The 13791-nt window shown below is 38.8% G+C and overlaps 1 long non-coding RNA gene across 9 annotated transcripts in view; it reads right to left on the bottom strand.

Moving 5' to 3' along the window:
- Window positions 1-10821, bottom strand: part of LOC112653694 (uncharacterized) — a 92465-nt gene extending 81644 nt beyond the window's left edge. For 7 of the 9 annotated variants that reach the window (XR_007409916.1, XR_007409914.1, XR_007409915.1 and 4 more), the window contains exons 1-2: window positions 10758-10821; window positions 10097-10200 (exon numbers count right to left, since the gene is read on the bottom strand). This is a non-coding gene — a long non-coding RNA (uncharacterized LOC112653694). Of the gene's footprint in view, window positions 1-641; window positions 841-10096; window positions 10201-10513; window positions 10703-10757 lie in introns of those variants that run through there. The other 2 variants (XR_003132623.3, XR_007409910.1) reach the window with 2 other exon arrangements.
- Between the last annotated feature and the right edge of the window lie 2970 nt (window positions 10822-13791).

Below are 13791 nucleotides of genomic sequence, written 5' to 3'. Positions count from 1 at the left end.
TTTATTGCATTTTGTGCTGTGCATGTGTAAGGTATTTTTCCAGGTACTGGGATAGAGTTGTGAGCAAGACTAATAAATCTCAGCCTTCTTGAACCACACAAGCATTTTTATTGGATGATATGGATATGGAACCCCTAAGAAGGCATTTGACAATATCTGGAGAATTTTTGGTTGTCATTCAATGTGAAGATGCTATCAGTTAGTGATAAAAGACCAGAGAGCTGATAAACTTGCTACAATGCACAAGATAGCCTTACCCACATTAAGAATTTTAGCACCAAATGCCAATAACATGGTGAGAAGCCCTGATGTAGGAATGTGTTTGTGTGTTTAAAAAAAAAAAAGATTATAGGGGTGTCTGGCTGGCTCAGCTGGTAAAGCCTGTGACTCTTGACCTTGGTATTGTAAGTTAAAGCCTCACATTGGGTGCAGAGATTAATAAAAAATAAAATCATATTTAAAAAGTATAAATAAGAGTACCAAAAGAAGAGTTGTGTTCCAGAGTTCTAGCTGAAGAGAAACCCTGAATAAAATGAGTTTTTTCTCAGTAATATCTGAAAGAAGAATTTCCTAAATAGAAGGACTAGGACTTAAACTGACCACCACAATTTAAAACAAAACAAAACAAAACAAAAGCCTACCTTGACTCTGGCTGTAAATGTGAATTTAAAGCCAGTCATTAATTTTGCTTTAATCTTCAAGGCTTTATGTATTTCCTTATATTTCCATATTATGAGCTATGATGAGAAAGATAGTTTTTGAAGTTGAATAGACAGGACAAATCTTGGGCTTACAACTCATTATATAATCTTGAAAAATCTCACTTAAAATACTGTAGTCCTGTAAAATATAATCAGTAATAGAAAGTATGTAAAACAAAATTGTTTTGAAAATTAAATGAAATAGCCCATTTAAAATGCCTATGTCAAACCCTCTTGCACTGTTGGTGGGAATGCAAACTGGTGTAACCCCTCTGGAAAAGAGTATGGAGGTTCCTCAAAAGTTAAAAATAGAACTATCCTATGATCTAGTAATCACACTACTGGACATTCATATATATAAAACCTGTAATTCAAAGGGATACATGCACTCCTAAGTTTATAGCAGCATTATTTACAATACCAAATTGGAAGCAACCCAAGTGTCCATTGACAGATGAATGGATAAAGAAGAGGTGGTATATATATATATATATATATATATATATATATATATATATATAATGTAATGTTATTCAATGTTATTCAGCCATAAAACAGAATGAAATATTGTCATTCGCAAGAACATGGATGGAGTCAGACAGTGTAATGCTAAGTGAAATAAGTCAATCAGAGAAAGACAAATACTTCATGATTCCACTCATATGAACTTAAGAAACAAAACAAATGAGCAAAGGAAGGGGGGGGGGGGAACAAGCCAAGAAACAGACTCTTAACTATGGAGAACAAACTGAGAGTTGCCAGAGGGGGAAGTTGGTGAGGAGAATGGGTAAAATAGGTGATGAGGATTAAAAAGTGCACATGTCCTAGGTGATAGATGGAATTGTTGAATCACTATATTGTACATCTGAAACTAATATAACATTGTATGTAAACCATACTGAAATTAAAAATTTTTTTAAGTTTTAAAAAATAAAATACGTATGTTAATGTCTGGCATGCAGTAGGAACTCAATAATTAACCATCCCCCTCCTACCCAATTATCTTGGAAGTAGGAATGGATAGAGGAATGACCCAATGCCTCTAAGCTTTTTCTATCTACATTACCACTAGTAAAGCAGTGGCTAAAAATCTAAAACCCATTTTTTGCTTTTCTCCATCTTTCTCTCTTTTCCGGCATTCCCCCTCTGAATCAGTCATACAAGTCATATAGATTTAGTCTTTTTGGTAAAAGTAGATGTTTAGTATATAACAGTTTAGGGAAGAACCAAGGAAACTCCAATCATTAGAAATTCAAGACCAGAATATACAAGAGAAGCTAATTCCCTTATTGTCCTTGGGGGAGCCATCCAATACTTATAGCAATACCACAGAGGAAGATAGCTCCAAGAAAATGCAAAGATAACTAAAGCTTAAGGATGATTTTCATGCAAAGAATACCCATCAAGTTGGCAGGAAGACCAAGAGAAATACGTTTTACAAAAGCCTGAAGAGTGAAGGTAAGTAGTCAGCAAAATCAGATGTGTTGGAGGATGATGAGGACAGAACAATTTTGGAAATTGTAAGGGCACTGTCAACCCATCAATTTAGTAGAGGTATATGAATGGAACCCAGATTACAGAAGGACCAACTGGATCATAATAACACTGAGGCTGTATATAAATAAGACATTTTTAAGATCCTTATAGCAAAACTAAGTAGAGAGATGGAATGACATCTTTAAAAAAAAGGTGGGCATGGTGACCTAGTGAAGAAGTAAAATTATTAATTTGGGCAAACAAGGAAGAAGAAACAATAGAAGAGAAACTGTGTAAAGATATATAATAGCTATGGCACATCTCACCAATTTTTCTGGTGAGGCAGGAAGTGAGTCAGTGGTGAGTAAGTGGGTAAAGAATTGGGGTGACAATGTAAAAGGTTTGTAGCTGTTGCTTTGGTAATATATCAGATCCCTTTAAAGATAAACCTAGGGATGCTAAGCTGTGGGCAGATTTAAACTGAGGTTAAATGGAATTAACTTGTCATTGATTTGACTATCATACATGTGTGATTTCCTTAAGCAGCAGGGGCTGGCATGGAGCACAGAAAAACCAATAGACTTGAAAGTGGACCAACTGGGTCAGGGTGTTAGGAAGATGAGAACTAAGGAAGTTAAAGTTGGAAGTGTGGGAAATATCAGAAAGGGAGACAGAACGTAAAGACTGCTAACTCTGGGAAACGAACTAGGGGTGGTAGAAGGGGAGGAGGGCGGGGGGTGGGAGTGAATGGGTGACGGGCACTGGGTGTTATTCTGTATGTTAGTAAATTGAACACCAATAGACATTACTTCTATAAAAAAAAAAAAACTAAAAAAAAAAAAAAAAAGAAAACCTCAGAGTGGTAGAAGGGTGCAGGGGTGGACTGTATGCTGGTGTTCAGGTTGACTAGGAAGATAAGGGAGAATAAAAGAAATAAAGGAAGGGCTTATTCTTTTAGTCAGTTATTTATCAAACATGTAAATCTACCATGTAGCGCTGTAAGTGAGACACTGGGGATACACGTATAAGCAGAACACAACTCTGGCCTTTAAGGGTCTTGCTATCCTATGGATAAAAGGACTAGTCATCACCTTGAATGTTCTAAAGAGGATCCAAGTCCATAGGAAAGAAAGCCACTGAAGTGATTTAAACTCAGTAATTAATTGTTATAAGGACAAGAGTATAACTAAAAACCAAAGGGCAGGGAGTACAATTGCTCTTCTATAAGGACTAGAAACAGAAATAGGAAAGCTTTACCTTTTCTCTCTCTCTCTTTTTTTTAAAAGATTTTATCTATCCATTCATGAGAGACACAGAGAGAGAGGCAGAGGGAGAAGCAGGCTCCATGCAGGGAGCCCGATGTGGGACTCGATCCCGGGTCTCCAGGATCACATCCTGGGCTGAAGACAGCACTAAACTGCTGGGCCACCAGGCCTGCCCAGCTTTCCCTTTTCAATTCCTGTGTTTATTGCGTCCTCTCATCTCATATATTTGAATCTTTTTTATCTACAGTCTGGTTTTCTCTACACTCTTATTATATCTTCTTCTTGATGTTTTAGTATCTCCCAGTTAATAATCCAACCAAATGAGATTAGTGTCACCACATACTGATAACAAATTCTGGGGAGGAAATTTGATTAGCTCACCCTACTGAGGAATGGATTCCCTCTGGGTCAGATGTCCGCCATTCAATCAACAGCTATATCCAAGGGTTGCAGCATTACTTATTCAAAACATAAGGAAATGTGAATGGTGAAAAGACTCAAGAGGAATAAAAAAAATGTTCAAGAGGTCAGTCTGAGAGGGGAAACTTTAGTGAATCTTTTATTTGTTCTCACTGCAATGAAGTGAATGCGTGAAGTAAACAATTGCATCGACTATTTACTGTACTATGTTCAAGGAACTACAATGTGCTTTAGTGGGTTGAAAGGCTTTAGCTTGAGTTTCCTGTAAGTAAAGACTGAGGCAAAGGCTTGTCTACAGATAGTTTATTTAGAAATGTGATCTCAGAAAGGAGGAGTGGCGGTTCGGGTCACAAAACAAGGGAAATCCAACTGGTCATCAATCCTGAATGACTTTCTAAAGTTTTATGAAATATTTCTAAACAAGGGATATATGGGTAGGACATTTATTCCCCAGGTCAAGGATAGCCCCATAGTCATTATGTCTCCTACACTTTCAGGTTATGTGGACAGTGCATACCAATCTTCAGTGTCAGAGAATCGTTAGGGCAGGAAGTAAGAGGTATTCAGTGCAGGCTTAGGTGAGATGCTGTCAGGCTTCACCTGGTCAATTCAACTTCCATGTAACTGGTTACTATAGAAATGGCTGCATAAAAGGTGGGGTTGAGAGAATGTGAAGTAGTGCACAAGGGTATTCCAGGACAAGAGATATCAGAGGGTACATAGAATATGATATCAGGCTGCAGGAGCTGGCTTTATCCTCTACTGGCTCCTCATTAACCCAGATCACCACATTCATCAAGCACTTACTGTGAATAAAGTAGACTGTTGGGATATAAAGGTAGGAGAGAGAGCGAGCGAGCTAAAATAGGAACCCAAAAGGGAAGGGTGAAAGTATTAACTGGGTCTCCATTTGTCCATGACAACAACCCCATGATTGAAATATCCATGTCCTATTAAACAGAAACAAAGTGAGGGTCAGGTTAGTAAATAATTGTGCTTCCCTGATGGCAAGTGATGAGGAGCATTTTCTCATGTGCTTGTTGGCCATGTGTATGTCTTCCTTGGTGAAATTTCTGTTCTTGTCTTTTGCCCATTGCATGATTGGATTGTTTATTTCTTGGGTGTTGGGTTTAATAAGTTCTTTATAGATCTTGGATTCTAGCCCTTTATCTGATATGTCATTTACAAATATCTTCTACCATTCTGTAGGTTGTCTTTTAGTTTTGTTGACCGTTTCTTTTGCTGTGCAGAAGATTTTTATCTTGATTAAGTCCCAATAGTTCATTTTTGCTTTTGTTTCCCTTACCTTCATAGATGTATTTTGCAAGTAGTTGCTTTGGCCAAGTTCAATAAGACACCACCTCACACCAGTGAGAATGGGGAAAATTAACAAGACAGGAAACAACAAGTGTTAGAGAGGATTTGGAGAAAGGGGAACCCTCTTGCACTGTTGGTGGGAATGTGAACTGTACAGCCACTCTGGAAAACTGTGTGGAGGTTCTTCAAAGAGTTAAAAACAGAGCTACCCTATGATCCAGCAATTGCACTACTGGGTATTCACCCCAAATGCACTTGATGGGCCCTTTTGAGTTGCTGCCAGGCTGAAGGCTTTGGCAGAATATCAGGACTAGGATTCTGGAAGCAATGAACACATCAGAATTAGGATGGAGAGTTCTCCATATGTAAATGGGGCAGTTAATCATTTACAAGGTTTAAGATTTTCTTGTTGGAACTCTCTGTGTTCACATAGAAATTTAATATTTGTAACATATTTTGTCCATAAATGAAATGGCTTCCTACAAAGTTGTCTTTGAAGATAAAGAAATGAGAACTACTGGGGCTCCTCAGGACTTTAAATATTGCTGATTTTCCAAGTGGAGTCATGCCATAGCAAATGGATCACAATAAATAAGGCAAGGAGATGTGGTGAGAGCTCACAGCTGAGGTTAGAGAGTATACCCTTGGCATGGCTTTCTCCATGTGGCTTTCTCTAGCAATAGTGGCAAAGAGCAAAGTGGAGAGTAGTTGACTTAACAGTGGATGATATCAGGCAAGGTGTTGGGAGGATAGGTTGAAGAAACAACCTGAGTCTTTGTGGCTACATATGGTTCCATAGCTAGATGGTGAGGCCTTTCAGTCACTTTCATTCCTCTCTCTTTCCTCTAACCCATAGCCATAGACACACAAACACAAAACACACACACACACACACACACACACAAATGCACACATGCATGTACGTGCACACACATGTAAATAAGAATTTTGAAAAAAGGGAGAAAAAAACAGAACATTTAGAAGATGGAAATTCTCAATTGACAGTCATTTCTTGCTACTGAGACAATTACTTGAGGCTAACAATGATAGCTACCATTTATTCAGTACTGATGATGAACCAGGCTTTCCCTCACTTAATGTTCAAAACAACTCTTTGAGGTGAGTATTTATGATGCTCATTTCACAGATGAGGAAGCTTCAGCTCAAGGAGATGAAATAGCTTGCCCAAAGTCTTCAACTAGTGAATGATGAGTCTGAGCCTCACTCAAGTCCAAGTCTTCCAGATTTAGAGCTCAGGTCCTTCCAGTGCATACAACCTGCAGCATCCATTCTGTGTTTGCCCTAAAGCTATTTTATTGAGTAGATTTTTAATTGATCTATTCAACCTTTCTGTTCTGTTTCATCAGACATTGGTTAAAAAAAATCACTGTGTTCAATCATAAAATTAAAAAGCAACTAAAAAAAAGCAACTAAATATTTATATATTTTCCACCTAGTTTTTACTTCCTTGCATTTTCATATATTTATTTATCACCTTTAACATATTTTAAATTGACTTTTTTGAATCATGGACCATAGTACATTGAGCATTGTGCTGAATACTTAGAAGACACAACAAATAGATCCCTAGCTTGATAATTGGGGAGTTGATGGTACAACTAAACAAGAAAGGAAAGAAGACACAGATAAAAACATAAATTAGAAAAAAATATGATAAATATCACATTGACAGTCTATACAGTGTACTGTGAGAACACAACCATCTTTGCTAAAACCAAATATGGTACCCTAGAGGATCAAGTTGAAGATATTTTTGGACTTAGCAAATGGAAGGAAGGATTTGTCATCAAATGAGATGGGAAGGTGGCTGAAAAGATCAGGCTGTGACAGTGGATGGAGTGAGAAGGTAATTGGCATATTGAATTTGAGTGGTCTGTTAGACTTCCAAATAGAGATGTGAAACAGTTGAATATTAAACCTGAAGGTTGGGAGAGAGGTCTTGATCCTTCAGCACATAGATGGTATTTAAAATTGGCTATTGCATGATCAACAAGGGAATAAACTTGTAAGGAAAGAGGGAAAAGACAAATGCTGAGCTTGGGGCAACCTCAGATAAAGAGGTCATAACAACAAAGTACCAATAATGTAAACTGAGAAAAAAAATCATCAGTAAAGTAGGAAAAACATCATAAAGTTTTAGAGTCCTGGGGATTGTAAAGAAAGTATATCAAAGAGAAGTGAATCACCTGTGTCAAATGCTACTGGTAAATCAAGTATGATGTAGTTTGAGAATTGACCACTGGATTCAATAATTTGGGGGTTCAGTGGTGACCTTGAAGTGAGCAGTTACCACAGAGTGGTGGAGAGAAAGACTTTTTTAAATTGCTTTTGAGGGAAAAGAGGAGAGAAATTGAAAAGAGACAATTATTTCAATATTTGAAGCAGAGAAATACATAGAAATTGGTGAGGACTCCCAGAAGTGAAGTCAAGTGATTATGTACGCTGATTGGAATGATCTAATCAAAAGGAATACTTATTGAGGATGCAACATATAAAAGGAAAAATCGATAAAACAAGGTCCTTGATAGATGTGTATATAGGAACATGATATGAGAAGTTTTTATTTATCTTATAAAACGCAGAAAAAGGAACTAGTTATCTGCCACCTGCTAGATGCTGGGCATCATGCTTTGTATTCACTAGACAATTTTTACAATAGCTCTTTTAGGCTATCCTCAAGCCTAAGAAAAATTGCATATCTTGAGCAACAGAGTAAAAGCTTGAATCTTCACCTATCTGAGTCCAAAGACCATTCTCTCATTTTTCCTCTGAAGAGGAAAACAAACAAGCCAACAAACAAAAATGAGCTTTTGGAAAGTATAAAGGATGGGGCAAATTAAGAGGCTGAAAACCAATTAGGAGGCTGTTTTAATCATCAGCGTGAGTAGTGGTGACCTAAGAGTGTAGTGGTGAGTAGTGGTGACCTAAGAGTAGTGGTGACCTAACTAGGAGTTTGACACTGGGACTAGAGAACCGAGGCCCAATCAAGAGATGTTTCTACTGGGTTTCAGCTGGTGAAAAGTGGGGAGTAGCAATGGAGTCAGAAGAGGCATGGAGAAGGGGAGGAGTCCAAGATTCCTTCTAACTTCCCTATGTGGGTGTATAGATATACCCTTCCATGGTTACATGGGTGATACTCTGGGATATGAGTGAGGTTAGGAGAGGAAAAGTTCTTAAAGGAAGAGAAAATATTAATGTGTATAGATTTATGATCTCCCCTTTCTCTCTCCTTATTTGTTCCGAACTCTCTCTCTTCTAACTTCTAATCTCACCCCCTATTCACTAAGGACAAAGAAGTCAATTCCTAGAAGAAAGCTCATCCTGGGAAAAGAAAAGTTGTCATCAGAAATGGATAATGTTGGGGCCCCTGGATGGCTCAGTCAGCTGAGCATCTGCCTCTGGCTCAGGTTGTGATCCTCATCCTGGGATTGAGCCCCGTGTCCCTGCTGAAGCAGGGAGCCTGCTTCTCCCTCTCCCTCTGCTGCTCCCTCTGCTTGTGTGCTCTCTCACTCTCTCTGTCAAATAAATCAATAGATAGATAAATAAATATTTTTTTAACAAAAGGAAATGGATGATGCCATCAAAATAATGCTTAAGTACTGAAAAAAAGAAGGAATTAAAAAAAAAGAAAAACAAGGTAATGAAGATAGGATGAGAGGGGGAAGAAAGGCCCCTAGAAATTTTGGCAGAGAAAAGAAATAAAAGGGTTTTTTCAGTTTGGGTGGTTTTTTTTTTTTTTTTTGGTATTTTTTAACAGAAAAGCAATCATTATTAATATTTACTGACCATGTACCATACATACGGCAGATACTGATGTGTGTGTGTGTGTGTGTGTTTGTGTGTAAGAGAGAGAAAGAGAAAGTTGGAGGTAAGAGTTCCATCTTTAATCCTCACAAATACCCAATAAAGTAGATGCTTTCATTAGATCTGTGTTATATTTAATAACAATGTGGTAAGCTGAAAAAGTAGCCACCCAACAAATACCCTGAAGATACTCCATATGTAAAAAAAAACAAAAAAAAAACAGGTTTTCTCAGATATGATTAAATAAATGATCTTGAGAGGGTATCCTGCATTATCCAGGTGGGCCCTAAATGCAGCCACATATACTCTTGTAAGAGGGAGGCAGAGAAACATTTTAACTACACCCTGAGGAGAAGGCTATGTGAAGATGGAACTCAGAGAGATTTGAAGATTCTGGCCTTGAATATTAGACAGTCACCATCACTAAGGAATACCAGCAGCCATCAGAAGAAGCAAGAGATAGGCACTCTCCCAAAAGCATCCCAGGGGGAACATGACCCTGCTGATACCTTGATTTGACCTAGGGACGTTGGTTTCAAATTTATGGCCTCCAGAACTGTGAGAGAATAGATTTCAGTTGTTTTAAGCTACCAAATACATGGTAATTTGCTGTAACGATCACAGGAGACTAATACAGACACCAAGGGCCTAAGAGCTTAATTAATTAGCCCAGCAAATGGCTAAGTCCTTTACACCTGGGCAGTCTGACTTGCATGGCATTGAACAACTCTGCTATAATCCCTTCCAGTAATGGTTCCTTTACATGTTTGAGAGAGACAAGATTAAGGATCAGAACTCCTGTTGGACTTCATTCTCTTAACAGTAATACCACTCTGCCACTGATTTTTGGAGTCCTGATTGAGAAGCATTTCAGTAGGAACACAATAAAATTAGTGAATTATTAAACTAAGTCTCTAAGAACTACCTTGGGATAGCTTTGGACAAGCCCTCTGGGAGGTTGGGTGAATAATGCCTCTGGGCATTATTGGGGTCTGGAGCTTTCCCATTTGCACAGCCTCAGACATCTAGTCAGTCCCCAGAGTAGACAAGCCCACTCCCAGGGGCTTTCACCAAAGGAAAATAAAGCCTTACCTTCATGGGGCATGGATGAGAGGGGTGGAGGATGGAGTTCAATCTTCCCATCAGCTCTTTCTCATTTTATCTGAGCATTTCCCAGAGACTAAAGGAACCATGCTCTGAAATGAGTGATGGGATGGGAAAAATATTTAGTGAAAACTAAATTTTCCCTTTTTCCCTCTCTTTCTCTGAACTGGAAACCTTCTTTAGTTAGGCTTCAGAATAAAATAGAAGACCTTTTAAAAGGTTTTCTATTTCTATGAAAAGTTTCTTGTCTCTGAAGTTTTGCAAAGTCTCAGTACTGAGAGGCTACCTCCTCTGTGCTCCTCAGTACCATGGACAGCCCCTCATCTGAAGCCAGATCCTGGGTGTAAAGCCCTACTCAGCCTACTCAGTTTTAGTCCTGCCCCAGCCATTTCCTGACATGCCCACCTCCACCTATAAATGTTTCCTTCCAGTCACAGGATCTCCTCACTTCCTGCTCTGAAAATCCTTCCGAAAATTGTCTTCTCTGCTCCCTCTAGACCATGCACAACACTCATGCCCTCCTTAGCTTGATATAGTTATACTCTAAGGGGTCACACTGCTGCTGGTTCCTGTAGGTAGCCCTCCTTGACCAACTTCCCACTAGGTCTTTAAATTCACTTCCCACTAGATCTCTAAACCTTGTACGTACCTTTGCCATAATCTGTAACACTGGGCAGTATAACCATTTATTTCATTGTCTCTGAGTTCCAAAGACAAGGGCATTATTTCATTTATTCATTATTCTAGAACCCTAGAACATCATAGGGATTCACTAGGATTTATAAATGACTGGATGAATATATGAACAAATGAATGGGTGTTTTGGGGTTTGTTGTGTCAGTAGCCTTTTTGTTTCTCAGCAGAGAATCTAATGTGAAGATAATGTATTTTATTCTCCTATCCTTCAGGGGCCTTGACCAGAGTAAATGTTCCATACTGTATTATTGATTGATTACCATCAAAAATTAATCTCAACTGAAAAAATTCTCAGATGTTTATGGGATGGTATTAACAGAAGTCTCTGAGTTCTCATAACCTAAACCCATAAACCATTTTCAAAAACTTATCCTTCACAATTTGCCCCTCAAATACTTTAACATACTGTTTCCCAACAAGGATGTATACTTAAATATCTCTGTGTTTTTGTTTATGTTGTTGTTTCTACTGAGAAAGCCATTCCCCCTGCTGTCCTTCTAGAAAATACTTCTCAGGACACCTAGGTGGCTCAGGCAGTTAAGCAGCCTCCTAGTCATGATCCTGGGGGCCTGGGATCAAGCCCTCAGTCAGGCTTCCTGCTCCATGGAGAGTCTGCTTCTCCTTGTCCCTCTACTACTTCCCCTGCTCACACATACAATTTCTCTCAAATAAATAAATAAATAAAACATTTTTAAATAATTATTTTTTTTAAAAAAGCAAATGCTCCTCATGCCCCAAAGTCCTGTTTAAATTTTGCCAGACTTCTATTAGACTTTGTACCCACTTCTTTCATAGTATTTTCTACACTTAAATCAATATAGTTGTTTAAATGTTGGTACCACTACACTGGGAAATTCTTGAAAACAGAAAGTATCTTACTGAACTGTACTCTAGTACCCAGAGCTGATCCTGGGGCCTAGAACATTGAAATGCTCAGTAAGAGTCTGAGAAATTACCAAGCTCGACTAAATGACCCAGCTTGACAAAACCAGAGCCACGGGAACACCTCCATTGACAACAACATAGATTCCTTACTTTCAGAGCCATTTTCCAGAAAATTTACCTGAAACACATAAAATGCAAGTGACCAAGCCCAAGAGTGTAGTAAGTAGGGCAACTAGAACAAGAACTGATGCCTCCAGACCTCAGCCTGACACCTGCTCCACTTGCCAGCTCTGAGGAACAATTTGGTCTTATACACACCTTCCTTTATTATGAGGGCTCATCAAAGACTGAGTGAAGGATCTGGCCGTCTCAGAGTCCTTACAGTCCTTTGACTCCAGGAAGCAAGTAGCTCCTTGTCCTAGCCAGATGTGTCCTCCCTAGGAGGGCTGCAGACAAACATGATTAGCTCCCTCTCAATTGTCTATGAAATGCAAATGTGTTCCACTCACACAGCAGTGACATCCATTGTCTGCTTCTGTGCAGGAGCAGATAATGCCAATTAAATGCCAAGCCTCACTAACAGGTGTGCTGATTGCTTCTGCAAAATGATTTACTGGAGCAACACTCTGAGGTAAAGAGACAAGAAAGTACATTCCATCTCCTTCTGACATGCATCTCTGTTATTAGCTTTTACATTTGATCTTTGCGGACAAAAATTAGCTTTTTGTCCCTAAAAAAAATCAGAATCATGCTTCATTTTTGCAAACTAAACTAGTAACATTTCTGTTCTGATATTCACCCCGTTGCAACTGCCCCCCCACAGCACTGACCCTGAGGTCTTTCTCTGGCTCCCCTCCCCCTGATCCAACACCCCACTCACAACTTCCTGAGTGATCTTCCTGAAGAAGAGAAGATTTCAGTCTGTCATTTTTCTACTCAAAAATCTTCAATGACATCCCATTATCTGTTCAATCAAGTGCATATTCTTCTGATGGGCATTCAAAGTCTTCTATTGGCCCCATCCAATTTTCATGAAGTAATCTACCACTGCACATCAGCCCACTGTGAACCTCATATTCTACTTTTCATGTCTGCTTTCTTCAGCAAACTTCTATCTGAAATGCCTTTTTTAAAGATCTTATTTATTTATTCATGAAAGACACAGAGAGAGAGAGGCAGAGACATACACAAAGGGAGAAGCAGGTTCCATGCAGAAAGCCGGATGCGGGACTCAATCCCGGGACTCCAGGATCATGCCCTGGGCCAAAGGCAGGCACTAAACTGCTGAACCACCCAGGGATCCCCTGAAATGCCTTTTTTTTTTTTTAACAACCTCAGTCCAGTGAAATAAACCTTTCTCCAGAACCACCTCCTTAATCAGAACTTCTTTCTCTTTCCCCCACATCCCAAAGTTATTGGTGTAGAACTACACCAATAACTACAATTTTTTGAGCATTTACTGCACATGTCAGGCAATTGCTTATTTGGGTAACTTCATCTTCACGAAGTGAGATGTTGTCATTCTCATTTTACAGATGTTCCTCATCTCTGAGGGATGAAGCGACTTGCCCAAAGCACAGAGTTAAGAGGCAGAGCCCAGGATTAAGCCCAGATATGGGCAATTCTAATGTACAGGCTCTTATCCTACAGTATGTGTTGGCGTCCTGAGTAGAATATTACTGATTACCATGTACATAATTACTCATTTCTGTGACTACTTCTATTACCAAGTCCTAAATCCTGAGAAAACAGGGAACACACCATTTTCACCTGTGTATGCCTACTACTCAGAAGCAGCAGCTAAAAATAGATGTTGTTAAAATGTTTTGAAATAATTCAGTCTGTCCTGGAAATAACCTTTCTATTCCTGTATCCACATTTTACTTTAAGAACATTCATAGACATGTTGCATAAAACTGTGGATTTAAATCCTCTTGGCATAGAGACTGAGATCAGTGGTCATATTTATATCTAAGGTCTATGATTAAGAGCCACAGGAGTTATTTATTTAATGTTTACAGCCTGTAAAATCAGATAGGTATCACCTCAGACTAAATAAAGCACTGTATTTCCATCACCTTTAGTTTCTGTCCTCCACCAGC

Source organism: Canis lupus, chromosome 3 (genome assembly GCF_003254725.2).
Source record: "Canis lupus dingo isolate Sandy chromosome 3, ASM325472v2, whole genome shotgun sequence".
Lineage (NCBI taxonomy): Eukaryota > Metazoa > Chordata > Mammalia > Carnivora > Canidae > Canis > Canis lupus.
Note: the sequence above shows the minus strand (reverse complement) of the source record. Positions and strands in the feature narration are given on the sequence as shown.